The sequence below is a fragment of the Peromyscus maniculatus genome, chromosome 6 (genome assembly GCF_049852395.1).
Source record: "Peromyscus maniculatus bairdii isolate BWxNUB_F1_BW_parent chromosome 6, HU_Pman_BW_mat_3.1, whole genome shotgun sequence".
NCBI classification, from domain to species: domain Eukaryota; kingdom Metazoa; phylum Chordata; class Mammalia; order Rodentia; family Cricetidae; genus Peromyscus; species Peromyscus maniculatus.
The window spans coordinates 39,560,168-39,580,531 of record NC_134857.1 but is presented as its reverse complement, the minus strand read 5'-3'; positions in this window follow the sequence as shown (position 1 = coordinate 39,580,531).

The window sequence follows — 20,364 nt, the reverse complement described above, 5'->3', positions numbered from 1 at the left end:
CTGATCACATCCTTCCAACATATAATGTCACAGAATATATATTACCATTCCAAAAGAGAGGAAAGGGAGAATAATGAGGAAATGCTGAATTGAAATAAGAACGAAACCCATCAGGGCAAACTCTAAATTTTGCACCTCCATCTCTGATATCAAAGTACTCTTCAGATCTTCAACTCCTTTCAGTTTTGTTGACTGTAACATACTTCGCTCTCTGTGGGTTAGTTCTACACCCTGTTGGTAGCTCTCCTTGGCAGGTATCCTATGACTCTGGCATCTCTATTATCCTGGAGTCCCTATATACAATCTGGACTTCACAATACAATACAATACAATACAATACAATACAATACAATACAATACAATACAATACAATACACCACACCACACCACACCACAACACAACACAATACAATACAACACAACACAACACAACACAATGCAATTCCATAGCTTCATGCAGTAGTCTCTCTGGGTCTCCATGCAAGGTCTTCCCTGATGTACATCTGGCCTCAGTGGGTTTCCTTAGCTGCAGAGGGTGATTATACTATTTTTTATATCTTAACTCTAAAGCCAGAGCCATTATCAAATTCTTCTGCTTGATGAGGCTGGAACTTGGTCCCCTCCTTCAATTACACTTATATCAGCTTTTTGTTGTCCATGGTTTCCTTCACCCTTTAAGATTTTCTTTAATTTCTTTTAACAAGTTGGAAGCCTAGCTGGGTGGGCTCTTGTCCTGTGGTTACCACTCCCTTTACTTTGTTTAGCATCAGACTTTTCTTTAAATTTTTGATCTCCTTGGGCATTAGACTTAGCTCCATTACACTTCTGGGTGCTCCTTTTTTCTCAAATTGTACATTTTGTATTTCTCTTTGTTCAGATTTTCCTTTTCATTATAGATCTGCATAAGAGTGAGAGCTAAGAACCACATGGTAGAGTCAATACTAGGCTGTCTTGAAATCTTCTCTGCCAAAGCCTTTCATTATTCCAAATCTCTCTCTCTCTCTCTCTCTCTCTCTCTCTCTCTCTCTCTCTCTCTCTCTCTCTCTCTCTCTGTGTGTGTATGTATGTATATATATGTACATATATTCCCATATATATTTATCATATATGGCTTTATATATGGCTAATTGTATGAATTATTATATATGGGATTTATTATCATGGCTTATAGGCTGTGGTTCAGCTAGTCCAACAATGGCTGTCTATCAATGGAGGCCCAAGAATTAAGTAGCTGTTCAGTCCTTGAGGTGCATGTCTCAGTTGTCTTCAGTATATTCAGAGTCCTAAACAAGTGTACTCAAATGTTATTGAAAGAATGAGCTTGACCTTGAGAGCAAAAGCAAGCAGGCAAAAAGGGCAAACGCTTCCTTCTTTTATGTCCTTTAGGTAGGTCGATAGCAGGTGTGGCCAAGATTAAAGGTGGATATTCCCACCTCAAAAAAGCCTTATTAAAAGTTGGTCTTCCTATTTCAAAGGATTTACTTAAGAAAAACAGTCCCTCACAGGTTTACCCAGGTACTTGGATTTTAGTAATTCCAGATGTAGTCAAGTTGACAACAATAGCCATCACAGGGACTTTTCAGGATCTAACAACAGCACACATGGTCAGTCTAAGCAGTCCTTAAACAAGGATCAGTTTAAGCAATGCACTTTGAAAATGTCAACATATATCTGTAAATATGCACAGGTGTCTCATTAAATGGGGAGTCTTCCCACTACTGTAGGATTTTGCATGTCTAGTCAGGTTGCTCATTTTCCTCAAATTGCTTAACAAATATGTTTTTCTTGTTGAAGAAATGGGGCTCTAATATTAGTATTTTTGTGTAGTTTCTTTTGTGTTCCTAAATATCAATCAATACTGTTTATATAGCAGTTTACCACTTTCAAAGCTCTTCCAATGACATCTCAACCACTGCACATGGCAATCTTGAATGGTACATTTTATAATCCTTGCTTCTCAGATGAGCAGTCTGGGGCTCAAAGATGTAATCGATTTCCCATTCCTGAGTGGTATCTGAAAGGTAAGAGACGAAGACCTGTGTTTTTGAATCTATATCTTTTCATTCAAAGTTTTGGGTTCTCCCCATCTTGCAGGGCTGCCTCTGTCATTATTTTTTTTTGTTCTTGAGACAAGGTCTCCGTAAGTGTGACCTTGAACTTGTGATCATCTTTCATCAGCTTCCAGTGTTCTGGGTGTATACCACAACAGGGAGACTGCCTCTATGTTTCCTGACCCACTGTGTGAAGACAAGGTTGGAAGGTGGAAAGGGGGGCCTCCAACACCTTCCAAAGTCCAAGGCTTCTCTTCTTCCTGCCCCATTCCTTGGTGCCTCAGTTGCCCATTTCTAACTTCTTGTGGAACTAAGGGACAGTATAGTAAAGACCCATGACAGAGTGACAGCTCCAGGCAACCTATATTTTAAAATCCCACTTTGCTGATTCGTAATTGTGTTTCCTTCTACGTTGTATACTGTTGCCCCCAAGGTCAGAAAAATCCATAACTAATGAGTTGTCCTTTGCCCTTGGAAGTGATTTAAAAAACATGCCAGGGTAAGATGCAGAGGGAGCCACACACCGAATGCCCATCTCTCTTTTTTTTCTCACTTTGTATTCACAACCATGTGGGCTCAGCTCCACAGAGGCAAAGGATCACAATACACTATGGTCTCTCAAATCACTCCACAGTAATACTCTTTATAGATCCCATTATTGTCAGTAGAAAACAATTTTGAGGCCTGTATGTGATTAGGGTAGATGGCCAGCTAGAGGCATTTGAAGAAAATAGCTTTTTACATTTCCTTTTATTAAATTTGGAGAATTCCTGCTTTAATGCAGGGCTCTATACTGCATTTCAACACAACAAAAGTTGGAAGGAAATCTCCTTCAAGGCTACAGCTGGATCTCAGTAATGCTTTGATTAAATAATTGTTAGCTAGCCACATCTCTGGTGCTTATCACGGGACCTTCTTTAACTGTGGTCATTCTGGCCTTTGATTTTTTTACTTTAGGAAAGAAGACAAAGGGGGAAAGGAAACAGAATTTCATGTTTTCGATCTTCCTCCAGCTTGAAGAGAGAGAGAGACTTAGACAAGAAAGTGAAAATGGCAGACTGCCAAGCCTTCCAAGCAGGAGATTTTAAAAAGATATGAAATTAGTGCTTATGGAATTGATAAGTTGTTTTCAGGCATATATATGTATAGTTAACCATCAGTGGTTTCTCTTTATTGCTGTAACACTCCTGTGTGGCAGGCCAATCAGTGCTTCTCAGGAGACCATGTTGCTTCCATTCAGTGATGGGAAGGTATTTAACTGTATGGTCTTGGCCTCCTTTTCCTCTGCTACAGCATGGTGATATTCAATCCTTTTCCTTTCTGGCAACTCAACTGCATGCTCCTGACAGGCAGAAACTGGGTTTGAAGTTCGTTCTGTGCTCATGCTTCAGACAGAGCAGGTGTGCATCTCACACGTGGGAATGGGAGAAAAACAGAGGCTTCCTAAGTGCTGATGGGACCCAATGTTCTAAACGGTGGCTTATCCAAGTCTAACTATTTTTATCTCGTGGGATGAATATTACATAAGGTTTTTAAAACAGGAACTGTGACATGGATTACAGGGTGAAACAGGCATAGTGGTTCACAATTGTAGTGCCATCATGTTAGAGGCTGAGACAGGAGGGTCATACACAGGTCAGTCTAGGCTACATAGCAAGTTCCAGGCTCGTATGAGCTATAGAGCAACTTGAAAGCTGACATGGGTCATATAGTGAGATGCTATTTTTAAGAGGGAAAAAAAGAACAAGAAAGAGTGTTTTCTTTCTCATGGGTACTGTGATGGCTAGTTTCTTCTGTCAACTTGACACAAGCTAGTGTCATCTTGGAAGAGGGACCCTCAGTTGAGAAAGTACCCCTCTCAGATTGGCCTGTGGGCAAGTCTATGGGACATTTTCTTGATTGATGATGGATGTGGCTGTGTCACTGCTGGGTAGGTGAGCCTGGGTATATGAGAAAGTAAAATGAATAAGCTATGAGGAGCAAGCCTATAATAGTGTTCCTCCTTGGTTTCAGTTCCTGTCTTGCTTGAGTTCCTGCTGTGCCTTCCTTCAGTGATGGACTATGATCACAGTATGTAAACCAAATAAGTCCTTTCCTCCCCCAAATGTCTCTGGTCAGTGTCAACACAATAGCCATGTAACTAAGACAGGTACTGTGACCAGAAGAGTGCTGATGATGTTTTTCTTCCCTCTGCAGCAGTGGCTGAGAGCTGTTTCCTGAGAGTAGAATGCCCTCCTTCCTAGCGCTCAGCCAGAATTCACTTCCCTATCTCCCTCATACTTCAGTGGACAGGGATTAAACAGTAACTGCTGGAGTAATGAGCAGAGGTGATGTTGGTCATGTCTTATCTTGGCGGAAAATTTTCTTACCCCTGCTCTACCATACTCTTCCTATTTCGCTGACTTTGGGGACAGATGTCATAAATGTCGGTCATCATTAGGCTGGTGTGCTGAGTGGGTCACAGTCCCCTGGGGTTGGGCCCCCACGCAGGATTCTGGCTTACCACACAGACCCGATCACCTCTCTATTGCAGCATGCTCAACTGCTGGATCAGAAATAAGGTTTCTAGGAGCTGAAAACTGACAGGCTCACAGAGATCTGAGCAAGAACTCTGTTTCTGTATGCACATTTGAATTCTCTGGGTGTCATCTAGGGATCAGGGAAAAGGGCTAGGAGGCTCAGACACCAGGGCTATCTATGGGTGCATGTTGGTGTGACAGTGTGGGTATCCAGAGCTTTTTTTTTTTTTTTTTTTTGAGACAGAGTTTCTCTGTGTAGTTTTGAGCCTTTCCTGGAACTCACTTGGTAGCCCAGGCTGGCCTCAAACTCACAGAGATCCGCCTGGCTCTGCCTCCCGAGTGCTGGGACTAGATGCTTTCTTTACCCTCTTCAGAACTGCTTTTTCTGTTTGACCTTTGACCTCTTTTGTGGTCTTCCCCCAATAGAACATGCCTATAGAGGAAATGAGGCTTTCCTACTGCACACTGAGTATCCCATATTTAAAATGCTTGGTGCCAGAGTTGGTTTGGATTGGGGCATTTTATTTTGAAATATTTGAATACGAGCGAGATAACTTCGGGATAGGATCCAAGTCTAAACATGAAATTCATTTGTATTTGTCTCCTGAAGGTCATTTACACACTATTTCTGGTCCATCTCCATTTCCATTGCAATCTGTCACATGAAAGCTGGTGCAGATTTTTCATTTATGGCACCTTGTTGGCACTTGGAAAGTCTTGGATTTTGGAGCCTCACAGATTCTGCAGTTTTGGATTAGGAATGACCAACCTTATTATATCCAGCAAATGCAAAAGTTATGTCTCAAATGTGTGTGCTCAGGTTCTATTGGTGATGCTGAGGCTGTGGGGTTTAAAACAACCAAGTGTCAAGCATCTCATTTGCCTGTTTGCCAGAAATGTCTCAGCGGGGCCCTGTTTTCTAAGTTTCTGCCTGAAACAGTGAAAACTAGTTTTTATCTGTGACAAAAAATAATTCACTGTTGTGTCTAAGCTTATTTGGGTAGTTATGAGATCTGGAGGCCATTTGAGATTTTTTCACTTTTATCTCTCTATAAAAAATCTGATTAACAAGACCTTGGGGATTACATTGTCATTCAGAATTCCTTGGCTCCCTTACATTCTTTGTTATATTTCTAAAATATTATCTTTTCTTTTAGACTTTTGACTTCATTCCCATTCTCATTAGTAGCAGTATGTATGACGTGTGTTTGTGTGTGTGTGTGTGTGTGTGTGTGTGTGTGTGTGTGTGCATGCCACTGCACACATGCAGAGGTCAGAGGATAACTTTGTGTAGTCAGTTCCCTCCTTCCACCTCTACATGGGTTCCAGGGATTATTCTCAGTCACCAGGCTTGTGTGTCAAGTGCTTGTATCTGGGCAGCCATCTTGAAAGACCATTGCTGGTCTATTGAAGGGAAAATTTTGAGGAAAAAATGTTATATGCTGATCACCATCTGCAGGCATTGCCTTGCAATTAAGTGAAATGAATTAAATTAAAGCTGTATTACCATTCTCTTATGGTGAGAAAAGCAACATTCTCAGTAGTTTAGTGGTTATTTACAAAATCCAGTGTAGTATGAACAACACTGCAAAAATTGTAACTCTATGAAAGCTTTCCTAGAAACTAAAAGATTCAATGAAAAAAATAAACCTGAAACTTTGATTTATTTTTCAATTGGAGTGCCATAACCCCCCCCCCCAGGGCCTGAACTTCAAAAAACAAAGTGCCTGCCACTAACATAAGCAGTTAAGGATAGCAACAGTTATCTCTGTTCCAGAGTGATCGACTCAGTTAGTCAGAAATGAGCCAAGTTGGAGATATACTGTGCTTTGTATCTTAGGGTTTTTCCAGTGTCCTGCTTCATCTCTGAATGCATAACCTTCATACCTGGCATTCCAAACACCCTCCTAAAGTGGCCCAGTACTCCCCCAATGCTCTTGGTGAAATGTTCTCCAAGAAAAAGTTCACTGTCTACAGGGTGTTTGCAGACCCTGGAAAGAAAAATAACAAGTGTACCACAAACAGACTGATTTTTACATCTTAAACCCACAAGCTGGTTTTTAACTCAGCAGGCTTCCTCATCTATTATTAACCATCTGCAGAATCAGGCCAACCTTTTCCTTGCCACAGAATCAGTCAACACCAGCCCCCGAGGAGAACCACACTTCACCAAATAAAACATATATTGCTGTTGACTGTGGTGGCATCCCTTTTCCTTCTGGTTAATGTTAGACGGTGAGTATCTACTAAATAGAACAAGAAAGTGGAAGGGGAAAGGGAAGAGGTTAGAAAGTGAAACACAGGCTATAGATCTAAATTGGACACATTCAGACACAGGGGTGAAAGCCTGCTTTTTCTCACCCTTACTTCCTGGCAAATCGATTTCAGTTTTTGATGAAATGTCTGATGTTGAGAGTTGGCGTCAAGAGGAGGTATATAGCCATGGGAGGGGCTGTGGAGGTAGACCACAAAGACAGACCGAGCAGGTAGTTAAGTGGTAAGAATGCCAGTGATTTCTAGTGACCAGTTGAAGAGGAAATCTGAAAGGCAGACAAAAGAATTAGATAATACCTCCATCTCTGGGTTTCTGGTGCAATTTATTGGGGGTGTTAAGGTTGTAGGATACAAAGGAAAGAGCAGGTTAAAGTTGAAGGGTAAGGGGCTATTGACTTTCACAGTAACATACTTGTGATAACAGCAAATACATCAAGCTTTTCAATGCCAGTGTAAGATGATCAAGAACTCAGAACTGCCTCTTCACTTTCTCCTCTTTAGGGTGGCTCTCTGAACACAGGCACATCTGACCTTGAATTTCACAAGGCACAGTTGTAAGCCTAGTCTGTAAGGGAAGTAATGGACTTTCAGTTGTCCTATATTGTACTTTCATGCATGTAGTAGTACTATGTTGGGAGCATAGCATGGAGGTCCTCAAGCCCCACAGATCTCTAGAGAAACCAGGAATGTTAATTACATTGGATTGTTTTCCCAAAGGGAAAGATGAAAAATCTGTTCTTCTACTAAGAAAGCTGAGAACTGGAAGTGATTAACAGCCTGGTGATCTGTGTTATGTGTTGGGCCAGGCCTTATCATATTCTTACAACCAAGACTGCTGCAGGTGGCTAGTAATCTAAATGACCCTGATAGCCAGAAGCTCCCACAACCAGGACCAGAGGTGGCTAGTAGCCCAGATGACCTCTCTGCTATCTCTATGACCAAGGCCAGGCCAGATTCTTAGGCCCTTAAGCTACATGGGCAGGGTATCTCTAGAACCCACCTTCTTGGGGGGAATGACATGTACCCTGAGTTGTTTCTGTGTAATTATACTTCCATGTGCACTGGGGATTTATTGCACCAGGAAACTTTCTTTCAAATTATACTGGGCTTAAATACATTGGGAATAAACCACCTGTTATTAGACTCCCCGACGTCTGATACAGGTTGATGAAGTCAATCTGCACCTGGTTTTTATTCTAATCTTTGCAGGGTTCGCTTTCCTGTATGAACACCTGCAGGGACCCCCTCAGTAATACTTGGCCAATTTTGAACTGTTCCCCCTTTTAATACTGTATTTTTTTTTCATGAACACAGACCTTATTTCTCTCACCTTGCACTCTGAAAGACACACAGAAGAAGACCCAGCAGGATGGTAATCGACCATCTGGCAGTCAACTGGCTCTCAGTCTATGTAGACTGAGGTGGATAGAAGTGATTTAAATCTACTTAGCATTTCTCCTTACCTAATTTATCTTCCTCATATCCATTTCATTTGTTATTTCTCTTTGAAAAGCACTACAAAGTTTAGCCTTTTCAAATATTTGTTTCATAAACAATATGCAGCATTTCTATATGCTTACATGAGTGTGCAATCAAACTATATACTCACTACCCAGTTTATATACAGAACACTGTCACATAACAGAAACTGTTGACGCCTGCTCTCTCTTTCCTCACCAAAGGGAACCAGCATTGTGATTGTGTCTTCAAATTTTCATTCTTTTACTGGTTTGCCATGGGTGTAGTATGGCAAATGCATGGCTGAATTTCATCTTATTTGAAATCTAGAAACAGTTACTTTACTTTCAACTTCAGTGTTATTTAAATTCATCTTTCTCTACAGACAGCTAAAAGTCATTCATTTTTCTATTTTCTTGACTTCTGTCTATAGTGTGTGAGATATTTCACTACCACACATTTTCAGCCTTGTTTGGCTTGGCAGAACTTTGATTATTTTCATTTACTTATTATTTGGTTGAACAATGGCTTAAAATTCAACAACAAAGGGTTTAAAAAAAATCTCTCTCAGCATTGGTTCTTCTCTGCAGAATCAAAGGGTTACTGGCATTTTATTTATTCCTTGTGGCACATTTATCTACTCAAAGAGTTAATACATATGCATTTGTGTTCATGTTTGTGCAAGTGTGTACATAAACAGTAGCAGCCATGCTTCTGCACCTCAGCTATTCCATACAATGATAAATTTGGAAATTGTTTTATGCTAGTATGTAATAAACAAGTTAAAAAATCAGCTTGCAAGTAATCTAAAAAACAGAGGTGGATAGTCTATAGAATACTCTTACAATCTTTACCAAGTTCACTAATTTTTAAATATTTCATCTCATTATATCTCATTCTGATGCTCACATGTGTTTGTTATTTGAAAGCCACTTGAGAGGAGGTTCCTTTTCCTCAATAGACAACCTTTCCTAAGAGTCACATAATTTGTTCACATAACTATAATTTGTTCATATAGCACAGTTATACTATTATACAGTATCAACATTAGCAATAATGGTCTTCAAACTTCTCAGTGGCTTTTTATTATATATGAAAATAGTCTAAAATGAAAAATTTACATTTAGTTACCTATGTCATTTTATTCTACTTCATTCTGTATTGAGTCCTCCTCCTCCTTCTTTTTCATGTTGAATTTTTGAAAAACAGGCCAGATATTGCATGAGTTTTCCTGGGGTAGGGTGTTTTTATTCATCTCATATTCTGGGGTGAGACCAAAGAAACACTTCATGTATATACTGATGTTTCTCACATTAAACTATTTGATAGTAGTATTTACAGTGACAGAGTGATATGATTTTACTTCCATCAGCCTTTAGCACTTTTTAATCAGATCTATTACAAGGATGCTTTTCTTCTCTTTAACTTATCCATTATCAGTATCATTTAATGTGTTTATATTATTCAATAAATTATCATTTGCCAACTTCACCCTCTATATTGTTGCTCAATTTTCTCCAGATTTGGCAAATAGGAGCCCTTTTGATCTTTTGTCTGTGTTGCTTTTTACTAAGGCATTTATTTATGCACAGTAACATTCTACCATGTAAGGGACATCTATCACCGCAATCAACATTAGAACGGTCTCTTGGTCCTATAGTATTTCTGTGTCCATTACTTGTCATAGATTATTATTTTAAGATGTATTACATTTGTCTATCCTGTGGAACATTTGCTTAATGATGCAAAGATGTGTTGCATTCTTTCATGTTGCATTTGTTTAATTCTGTGAAGCTGTGTTATTTTTGCCTATCTAAAATACCTGATGGGTCTAATAAAGAGCTGAATGGCCAATAGCAAAGCAGGAGAAAAGACAGGCAGGGCTGGCAGGCAGAGAGAATAAATAGGAGGAGAAATCTGAGAAGAGAAGATTAAGAAGTGAGAAGAGAAGGGGCCAGCCACACAGCCAGACATGGAATAAGAAAGAAAGAAAAGATGTACAGAAATAGAGAAAGGTAAAAGCCCAGAGGCAAAAGATAGATGGGATAATTTAAGTTATAGAAAGCTTGCTAGAAATAAGCCAAACTAAGGCTTGGCATTTATAAGAAAGAATAAGACTCCGTATGATTTGTTTGTGAACTGAGTGATGGTCCTCCTAAAAGAGTAAAAGAGTAAAAAAAAAAAAAAACCACTACAATTGCTGCCGAGCCTCTTGGTTTCCTGGCAACCATCAAGCTACTTGCTAACAGGACCATTTTGCCATTTTTTTCCCCATATTTTTCGTATGAATAAACTTGTGAAATATATAATTTTGTCACTGACCCAACTTGGGTCAATTTTCAAATAAATGTCTTGGTAAATTTGCTGATATTTTAACATTTGCATATATGTTAATAATTAGAATTATACTATAGATTTCCTTTCTTATACTATCTTTGACGGGTTTGGACTTAAGTTGACTATAAAACTACTTAGTTAGCATTTCCTTTCATGGTTTCCCAAAAGAATATAGGAGTCATGGCTCAAGAGATGGTCCAGTTATGAAGAACATTTACTGTTCTTGTGAAGAACTCAGATTTGATTCCCAGCATCCACATGGAAGCTCAAAACCATCTGTAACTCCAGTTCCAGGGAATCTGATGCCCTTTTCTAGCCTCCTCAAGCTTCTGCATTTAAGCAGTGCATATAAACTTAGACACACTCACACTAAATAAATAAATAAATAAATAAATAAATAAATAAATAAATAAAATCTTTTTAAAAAAATTGTGGTAATTTATTCCCTAAAAGGAGAGTAAGACTAATACCTTTTAGGAAGATTTTGAATCAAGTGATTTAAAAACTTTAAAGACTTTATATTTCATTTTGAATCTGACTTGGCGGTTATTCAGACAAGACTTCTAATCTTTTAATATAGCTTTAAATTTTAATGACACAGCATTTTTATAGTTATCTTTATGAATTTTATAATTTCTGCCGTGTCTATAATTAAATCTTCTTTACTTTGCTTAAAAAATTTAAATTAATTAATGTGTGTTAATTGTGGTTTTAACGGAGTGCAGTATGATCTCACACACATGTGCACAGACACACACACACACACACACACACACACACACACACACACACACACAAACACCACATGCTAATCAACTCAAGATAATTTTGATCATTACCCTCTCCTTATCATTCCTTTATGTCTTGAATCTTCAAGCTCCTGTCTCCTAAAACTTATAGAATATGTAATAAATAATCCTAAATGATAGACACTCCACTGTACCAAGGAATCTCAGAACTTACTCTGTTTGTTTATATTTTAATACAATTTTGAGACTGCATTATCCAATAGCGCTTTGTTGCCATTTCAATATACTTTCCAGATCCTAATATGCACAATTCTGCATTAAGCTCTCCTAAGGCCTGTCAAGATGACCCAGCAGTTGAGAACATGTACTGCTCTCCCAGAGGATCAGAGTTTGATTCCTAGCACATATGTTAAGTGCCTCACAACCACCTGTAATTTTAGCTCCAGGAGGATCTGAATCTTCCCAGGGCTCCCACCATATGCACATGCCCACAATCCCCCACCACCACATAAGGTTTACAAGTAAAATAAGTGATTTTTTCTAAAGTTCTTTCTAAGCATCCACACATGAGAGAGAGTTTGTGGTGGGACTGTGTGTCTGGCTCATCTAATCCAATAGAATGTCCAATAATTCTGTCCCTTTCACTGAAAATGACATTCTTCTTTATGGCCAAATATTATTCTATTCTGTATATTATATACACATTTTCTTCTCCATCCATACTTCAACAGACCCCTGATTAAACAAAAGCCTGCAGAGATTTCCTTAGCATGCTGATTCCATTTCTTTGGGGTCTATATATCTTAAGTGGGATAACTGGGTTATGTGGAAAACCTATTTTTAGTTTTGTGAGGAACCTACATTCTGTTCTCCCTAATTGCCATACCAATGCACATCCCTGTGAACAATGCATAAGGGTCTCTTTCTCTTCATCCACACATAAGCTTTGTTATCTATTTTGTAATTGCCATTTTAATGGGAATGAGCTGATAACATATCACTTTTGACTTACAGTGTCTCAATGGCTAATGATGTGGAACATTTTTCACACACATAAAAGATATTTTGTCTTTTGTTTAAAGACTCAGCTATTAAATATAATAATTCTTTTCATTATATGTCTGGTTTCCATCTGAAACCCTAAGGGGAGAATAAGTTCCTTTGAAAGGTCTCTTTTTCTGGCAGGTTGTCTTTTCTCTGCCCATTTTCTTCACGGTCATATTGTTAGTTTCTTGGCTTCTGACCTTAGGTACATTCTTTAGTATTCCTCCTTTGCACTGTATTGGATTGTGCCCCTCCTCCATCATCTCTGAATGGTTCATCTTCTAAATGCTCCTATTTGCCCCGAGGATAGCATCTGATTTGGGTTACAAGGTTATTGCTCACACATTTACTTTCAGCTCATTTTTGTCTTTTCCCTTGTAGGTATTTTACATACTGTCCTGTAAGCTCACTGATGCATTTTACAGTGTGCTTGTTATAATATACCCAGAGGACAATATAAGGCGAGGGATTTAAAATAAAGATTTTTCCCGTGTTCTGTTCAAAGCTGAAGTCCAGTTAATTAAAGACAAATTTAAACTAAAAACCAAGTTAGAAAAGAAAATATGACTCTATAATAGTGATATTGTTTAAAGAAAATATAGTCAGTCATTGTGTCAACAACTCAGTTCCCCGATGGCCATAATTTTAAAGAAGAGAAAGAAATAGGTTTTTATTAGTTTTAATGTATATTTAAGATATAATTATATGATTATCTCTTTGATACATGAAATGTATTTCAAACATTTTTTTTCCCATCACAGGCAATTTATTTTGTTCTATTCATTCACAGTTAATACAGAAAATACTTGGAAACATTTCCATATAATGTTTGACACAGAAATCATCAAATAGAAGTATACAATGTTGACAGGAGGCAGTACATTTATAATTTATAACCCCAAATGTATTTATAAATTAGAAATGGAAAGATCTACAAATGAAATTATGAAGGTTCACCAAAGTCATTTAATCTGTTAGTTTCTCATTCATTTTTATGTCTTAATAATATTCTATTGTATGAATAAGCCACATTTTATTTCTCTCCAGTATTTGATAGCTATTTGAGTTGTTTTAACTTTTTTACTATTAGCAACACACTGCTGTAAACCTTCATGTACATGTTTCATAGGTGCACATTTTCAGTAGTTTGAGGTTATATTCCTAAGGGTAAAATTGTTGAGTAACAGAGTAACAATGTTTTGCATTTTGACCAACCACCAGACTGTTTTGCCAAAGTGGCACACCATTTTACAATCTCACCAAATCCTTGTTTTTAAGGCTCTGATTTTTGTACAAAAGCATTCAATCATTCTGTCAGACCAAACCAGGAAAAGTAAGCTATAGTTCAGAGCTGTTCTATTCCATTTACTATGCAAAGCCAATCTTGGCGTTTGCAACTCTCAGCCCTTTTGAGTATTCTTGCAGTGTTCACCTTTTCCTCCACCACTTTTTTTTTCTTCTTTTTTTCTGGTTTATTTCTATCTATTACAAATGTATAAGAAATCCTCCATCAACACTGCTGTTAGCAGCAGAACCTTGAGAAATATACCTTTGGTTTGCCTCAGAAAAGGAACACATATTGTACTGTAAAGTTTATAAAATTGGTGCAAAACATTGTAATAATGTTACAATACCAGTTTTAAGAGTTCAGTGACTAATGGGGAGCCGATGGGATACATGCAGAACTGTGAAAGCGATCTCACTTAGCCAGCTGTACACGTAGACTGTAAATCTACATTCAGATCATTTCTGAACTAAGACTATCATCTCAGTTTATCTGTTGAGGTCAACCAAGAAACCCTAGAATATACCTTGATTTTTGCAAAAAACAAAATAGGGGGAGGGGTTTCTTCAGCATTTCAGTCCACGAGTAACAGTATCCTAACAGGCAAAGTGTTCTCTCACTGTCAACATAGAATGAACTGCTGCTGGAGGTCAACTTGGGCTTTAATTTGCATTAGCACTTACATGCATAGTAGTCCAAGTTGTTGACCTCATGACTTTAAAAAGTAACTTTAAAAAAGTAAAATGGCCCTTCTTGGAAGACTAAAGAAAGACATCCAGCCACAGTTGTAAAAAGTCTCATCAAAACAATATACCCTTTTATGAATTACGCCTCAATTAAAAAAAAAAAAGTATCCCCACATAAGAAGCAGCTCTGAAAAAGAAAATATAACTTAAGATATTTGAAAAAAAAAAAACAAGGTGAATACAGGTTCAAAAGTAATTAAGATATATTTTCTTAAGGCTATCTAGAATTAGGCTTTAAAGAATTCTACCATTTCAAGTTTACCACTAGTTACTAGATACCTATTTACAAACAAGATGTTCACCTTTTTTGTTTCTTTATCAAGAGAAAAATCTACCTTCAGACTATGAGGGTGGTGATGGGGAGGGACTAGAAAACAAGATTCAAACAATCCCATGCAAATATCACATTTTTCAAATGGAAGAACTCCAAACTGCACTAGAAGTTCCAATCACTAAGACACTTTCCATTGAAATGATTTAAGTATAACTACATGGCACCAAGGTTTAGGCCTAATATAGGCCTGACAACCAAGTCCTTGTTTTCTGAAAGAAAGGCCTCAAAAGTCCCACTCAATTCCATATAACAATACTTCAAAGATCAATTAGGTTTTCCTTTCCTTAATATTTTTGTTTTTGACTTCTAATCCTAAAGACTAGATTAAAACTTAACTCATTTCCCAGAAGGCATTGCTTCCCTTTGCTCTATGAAAGAGTCCACCAAGACCTCTTCCTCAAAACCATCTAGTCCCCAGCCTCCAGCCTGTGCTTGTGATGCATCTTTCTCAACATCCTGAAAAGGTAATGTAGGTAAAATATGCTCATAAACATTGAAACTAGTTGTTAGAAAGATGTAACTAGCTTTATAATTTAAGTTTTAAAGCATAAATACTTGCAGCTTAATCTGCACTGACAATGATTGTCGAAGCCTAGAATTCAACATTTACAAATTCTCATTCACACACACAAAACACACTATTATCACACAACTTTTGTCTTGAGAGAATATTCTGCTTTTTAAATCTTTGGCCTCCCAGTCAATCCCAAGTTCAACCAACTTTTCCAAGTTCTGGTAGTTACCTGGACCACTGAGGCATTGCCACAAGACTTCTCTTTTGAAACATCCTTTTTCTCTAGATATTAGGATAGCTACACCAGCTTGTTTCTTCTGTGGTGTATGTTGGTGTGGGATTATCTATTGCTTGATTTTTCATGGATGTGTTTAGCTTCTTTGGGCTGGATTTTCCCTTCTAGTGCTTTCTGTAGGGCTGGGTTTGTAGACAGGTATTGATTAAATCTGGTTTTATCCTGGAATATTTTGTTTACTCCGCCTATGGTGATTAAGAGTTTTGCTGGGTATAATAGTCTGGGTTGGCATCCGTGGTCTCTTAGTGTCTGCATGAGATTTGTCCATGATTTTCTAGCTTTCATAGTCTCTATTGAATAGTCTGGTGTTATTCTGATGGGTTTACCTTTATATGTTACTTGGTCTTTTTCCTTTGCGGCTCTTAATATTTTTTCTTTGTTCTGTGTGTTTAGTGTTTTAATTATTATGTGGCGAGGGGACTTTTTTTTTTGGATCCAGCCTATTCGGTGTTCTGTAAGCTTCTTGTATCTTCATAGGTATTTCTTTCTTTAGGTTAGGAAAGTTTTCTTCTGTGATTTTGTTGAATATATTTTCTGTGCCTTTGAGTTGGTATTCTTCTCCTTCTTCTATCCCTATTATTCTTAGGTTTGGTCTTTTCATGGTGTCCCAAATTTCCTGGACGTTTTGTGTTATGACTTTTTTGTCTTTAGTGTTTTCTTTGACTGACGAATCTATTTTCTCTATCATGTCTTCAGTGTCAGAGATTCTCTGTTCCATCTCTTGCAATCGGTTGGTCATTTTTAAAAATGTATATTACTTATACCCGCACTTCCATGCTGGGACGTGGTCTGGCTTAAGTTTGCACAGGTCTTGTGCGTGCTCTCAAAACCACTGTGAGTTCATATGCGCAGCTGCCCTGCTGTGCACAGGAAACACTGTTTCCTTGTAGCCATCCTCCTTCTCTAGCTTTTACACTCTTTCCACCCCCTCTTCTGCAGTGACGCTGAGCCCTGGGAGGCGGGAGTGTGTCAGAGACATTCTGTTAAGGGCTGAGCATTCTGCAGTCTCTTATTCTCTGTCCGTGTTTAATGCTGTACAAATAAGAAATGGGAGAAATGTTGTGTTTAGTGGAGTTTAAAGTGCTCTTCTCAAAATTAACCACCTATTGATATGTTTGAAATTTGTTTTCATGATGTTGAAACATTGAAAACTGTTCAGTGTTTTTGTGAGTGTTGTAGTTTAGAGGCTGAGAAACAATTTTTTTTTTTCAGTGCTAATGGGTAAATTTTTAGTTTGTCACATTGCATATACTTGATCATTTGCTTTCTTACATGTTTCAAAAAATAACCCATCACAGTTAGTACTGTGTGGTACTCACGATAACACCTCAGAAAATGGGAGCAGAAGTCACTTTGTTATGGAGGAATATCTGTACTTGCCCACAAACAGGGACATGCATGCCACGTTTTGCTTCAAATGTAACTAGTACCATCTAGCTGCTTATCTATTCGGAGTCCAGTGTTCTTACCTAATTATCTCAGGGTACTCTGAAGTGATATACACTTTTGTCAATGTAGATTAGGAAATTTTCTTAGAGGGTTTGTGCATGATTCAGGTCATGAATAATGTTATGCACAGTTTTTCTCAATGATTCCAGAACAAAATTAGCATATGGAGGCTGAGTGTTATTCCTAAGTATAAGCATTTGATTATAGCTAAATCTCAAAAGCATTCATTTATCCCCTCCAGTTGCTTTTCTGTAGGGATGACAATTTCCATCCAGAAATCAAAGCAAAGCACATTTCAAAATGGTTAAAAAGATCACCTTTCTTGATAGAAGTTTGCCAAGCTTGCTTTATCAGAACTTCTTTTTCCCCACTAAAGACAGGAAGCACCCATTTAAATAATGTGGTGAATAAAAAGTGATTCATAATTTATGGAATAAGACAATATAAACTGGCACAAAGTGCAGCCTACTCGTAAAGGCTGTTTCCCAGGGTATCAAGACCTTAACATTTGCTTAATTCTTGTATTTTTTAAATCAGCAAATATGAAAGTTTTCCAGTCTTCCTTGAAAATTTATACTATTCTTCTCCCCATCTCTCCTGGGTGAGAGACCAATGATATCTCTTAATACAAAGATGGCAGCTGATCAGTAACAATTCTCTTGGCTTTCTGTCATTCTTGTGTAAAATTAAGCCATAAATATTTATTTATTTTTAACAAGACTGGAATAATGCAAGAGAATAGAGCAGTTTTGTCTTTGACCACCACTGGTTTTTAATACCCAGCTAAAGTGGTCAGCTAACCAATCAACAACCTTCCAAACTGCTGCATTGGTTGGGAGGTGATTCTAAGCATACTATCTGTGGAGCAATCTTTCTGCCAGGGAAAGTCAAAAGGAACAACAACAGAAATAGAAACAACAAGGCAAAAGTATCAAGATGCATCTGGAAGACTGACACCAGCACATTTCAAGTGAAGCACCTGTAGAGTCTTTCCAAGGCTCCCCAGTCCTTTGACGCTGCTGTGGAGAGGACTGGTCTTATCCCACCAGCCTGGAAAGAGATCTCTGACAAGGTCTTGTGAGAAGCAGCTCCTGTAGCAGGAAGGTGAGAGCAAAATACTGCCTCTCTGTGCACAGTACTCAGAGCGGAGACACTCTTGCTTCAGACCAAGTCACAGAACTGCTCAGGCTTGGATATTGAGTATTAAACCCCTTCTCGATACATATTTACAATAATAATAGCTGATTGCTTAGAACAGCAGGTTTTGAAAGCAGTTGTGTGAAGGGATAACTGTGTAGCTACCTGTCAACAGGCAGAGGACAGGTATGCCTAGAAGGTTTTGCCTGCCAGATCCCTGTCTAAGGAGAGGACAGAGCTGGCAGGATAAAAATGTAGGGCGACTTTCCAGCTCTTCCAATCAAGTCTCCACTGTGAGGCTTTATTAGTTTTGTTGGAGCTTCATCAGTATTCCCTAAATGTCACATTCATCCCTAGTTAAATATCAACAAAGAGATATGATCCTAAGACAAATAACTCATTTGGTGGTTATCTGGTGTTTATAAATATTCACTTCTTGGCTCTCCTGTGGTGAAAACCAAGAAAATCAAGAGTATCAGATCGGACATTAATTTATTGGGAACTTATTTCTTTATGTTAGAAGGGGAGGCATTAAATATTAAACTGTCCCCTTCTGAGATTCTACTGGGCTAAATTCGTAGCCAGATATCACAAGCATTGAGGTGACTCCTCAGACAGTGCTCTGGCCATTTTGGCCATCCCATTATTAGACGTGGCTTGGCCCCATCTTTAATCTGCTGCTACTGCTACTGTAGTTTGTCTCACGACAGACGTGATATTCTTATAATGATCTCATTGTCTTCCCCGTACATCTACAGCCATCCTCTGTACCTGCACATCCCAGTGTGTTCTTGGCAACCATAATCCTACGAGATGCTTGGGGAGGAAACAAAAGTTTTGCTAGTGAGATAAGTTTGAGGAAAGTTACATGTTCTCTTTCTTGGGAGCTAAAATGATGACAAGTAAGTTAATTTTTTTTTGAAAAATCCTAAAAATAGTTTATGTGTGCTTACCTCATTAATTTCCAAATTTTATTTAATTACAAATTTCTTTTATCAGAACTCTTGTGTTCTTTTACTTTTCTTCTCCCTTCTCCTTCTTTCTTTCTATTGCGCTCCCTCTTTTTCAATTTCCTTCTTTCATCTTTTTTTCCTTCCTCCCTCCCTCCCTTTATCCTCCCTCCCTCCCTTTATCCTCCCTCCCTCCCTTCCTCCTTCCCTTCCTTCCTTCCTTTTCTTTCATCATTGCTGGAGACTCAAACCCAGGGACTCACACCCACTAGACAAGCACTACAGCATACCCACACACCTTCAGCCTAAGTCATGTTTCTAAGTACACTAAGACACCTAGAAATTTTAGCTGTATGACGTGTCCACATTTGTGTTGAGGGGATTGTCCTAAAATTTAAGATGGGTGTGTTGCTATAGTGCTTAAATGCATTTCACATAGGGTCAAATTCAAAACTTCCCAGCAGAGAGGCAAGACCTTTCATGTTCTGTCCCAATCATTGTCACATTCATTGCCAAGATCTGCCAGGCTCATGCTAACCTATTTTGCTCTAAACCTGACATGCTGGGCTCTTCATCTAGATTCTTCTGATCACATGGAAGACTCACACTCACCCTGAGTTGAAGCTCAACATTATCTTTTCTTGCAATAATCCCTTGGCCAGTGCTTTAGCCCAACCACAAACCCCTGTGTCCCAAACTCCTAAGACTCTCATTTGAGTGTCTACTTGTGTAGGTTGTTTGCAAAGTAGATTCTGTTCATGCTTTCTCCACTGGGCCTCAAACTCCAGAGCAACAGGGCCAGGGTTTATTTGTATAAGTAACTGGAAAAAATGGATAAAAATAAGATGTTGGACATGCTAATTTAAAGAAGAAATGATTGCATCAGGTAAATTGTCAAATACATAATTGTAGTGTCAGCCAAAAGAGTTAGACTGAATTCTATCAAAACCAATGAAGATTATTTTAATTGTTTTTAGGCCATTGGATTTATTTCCTAATTTAGGCTTCAGGCTATTTGATATCTTATGAGCTGATCCCATGTAGAAACACTTATGAAAATTCTGCAAGTTGAAGATAATCTTAAAGATTTCACAGTCCAGTTATTTAGTCATATAAACAATTATAGCACATTGCACTAAGGTCTATTACTGACTGTTTCTGCATGTTTGTCATTCCTGAAAATTAACCTATAGCCACTTATGGAGCAGAACAGTATAGTAAT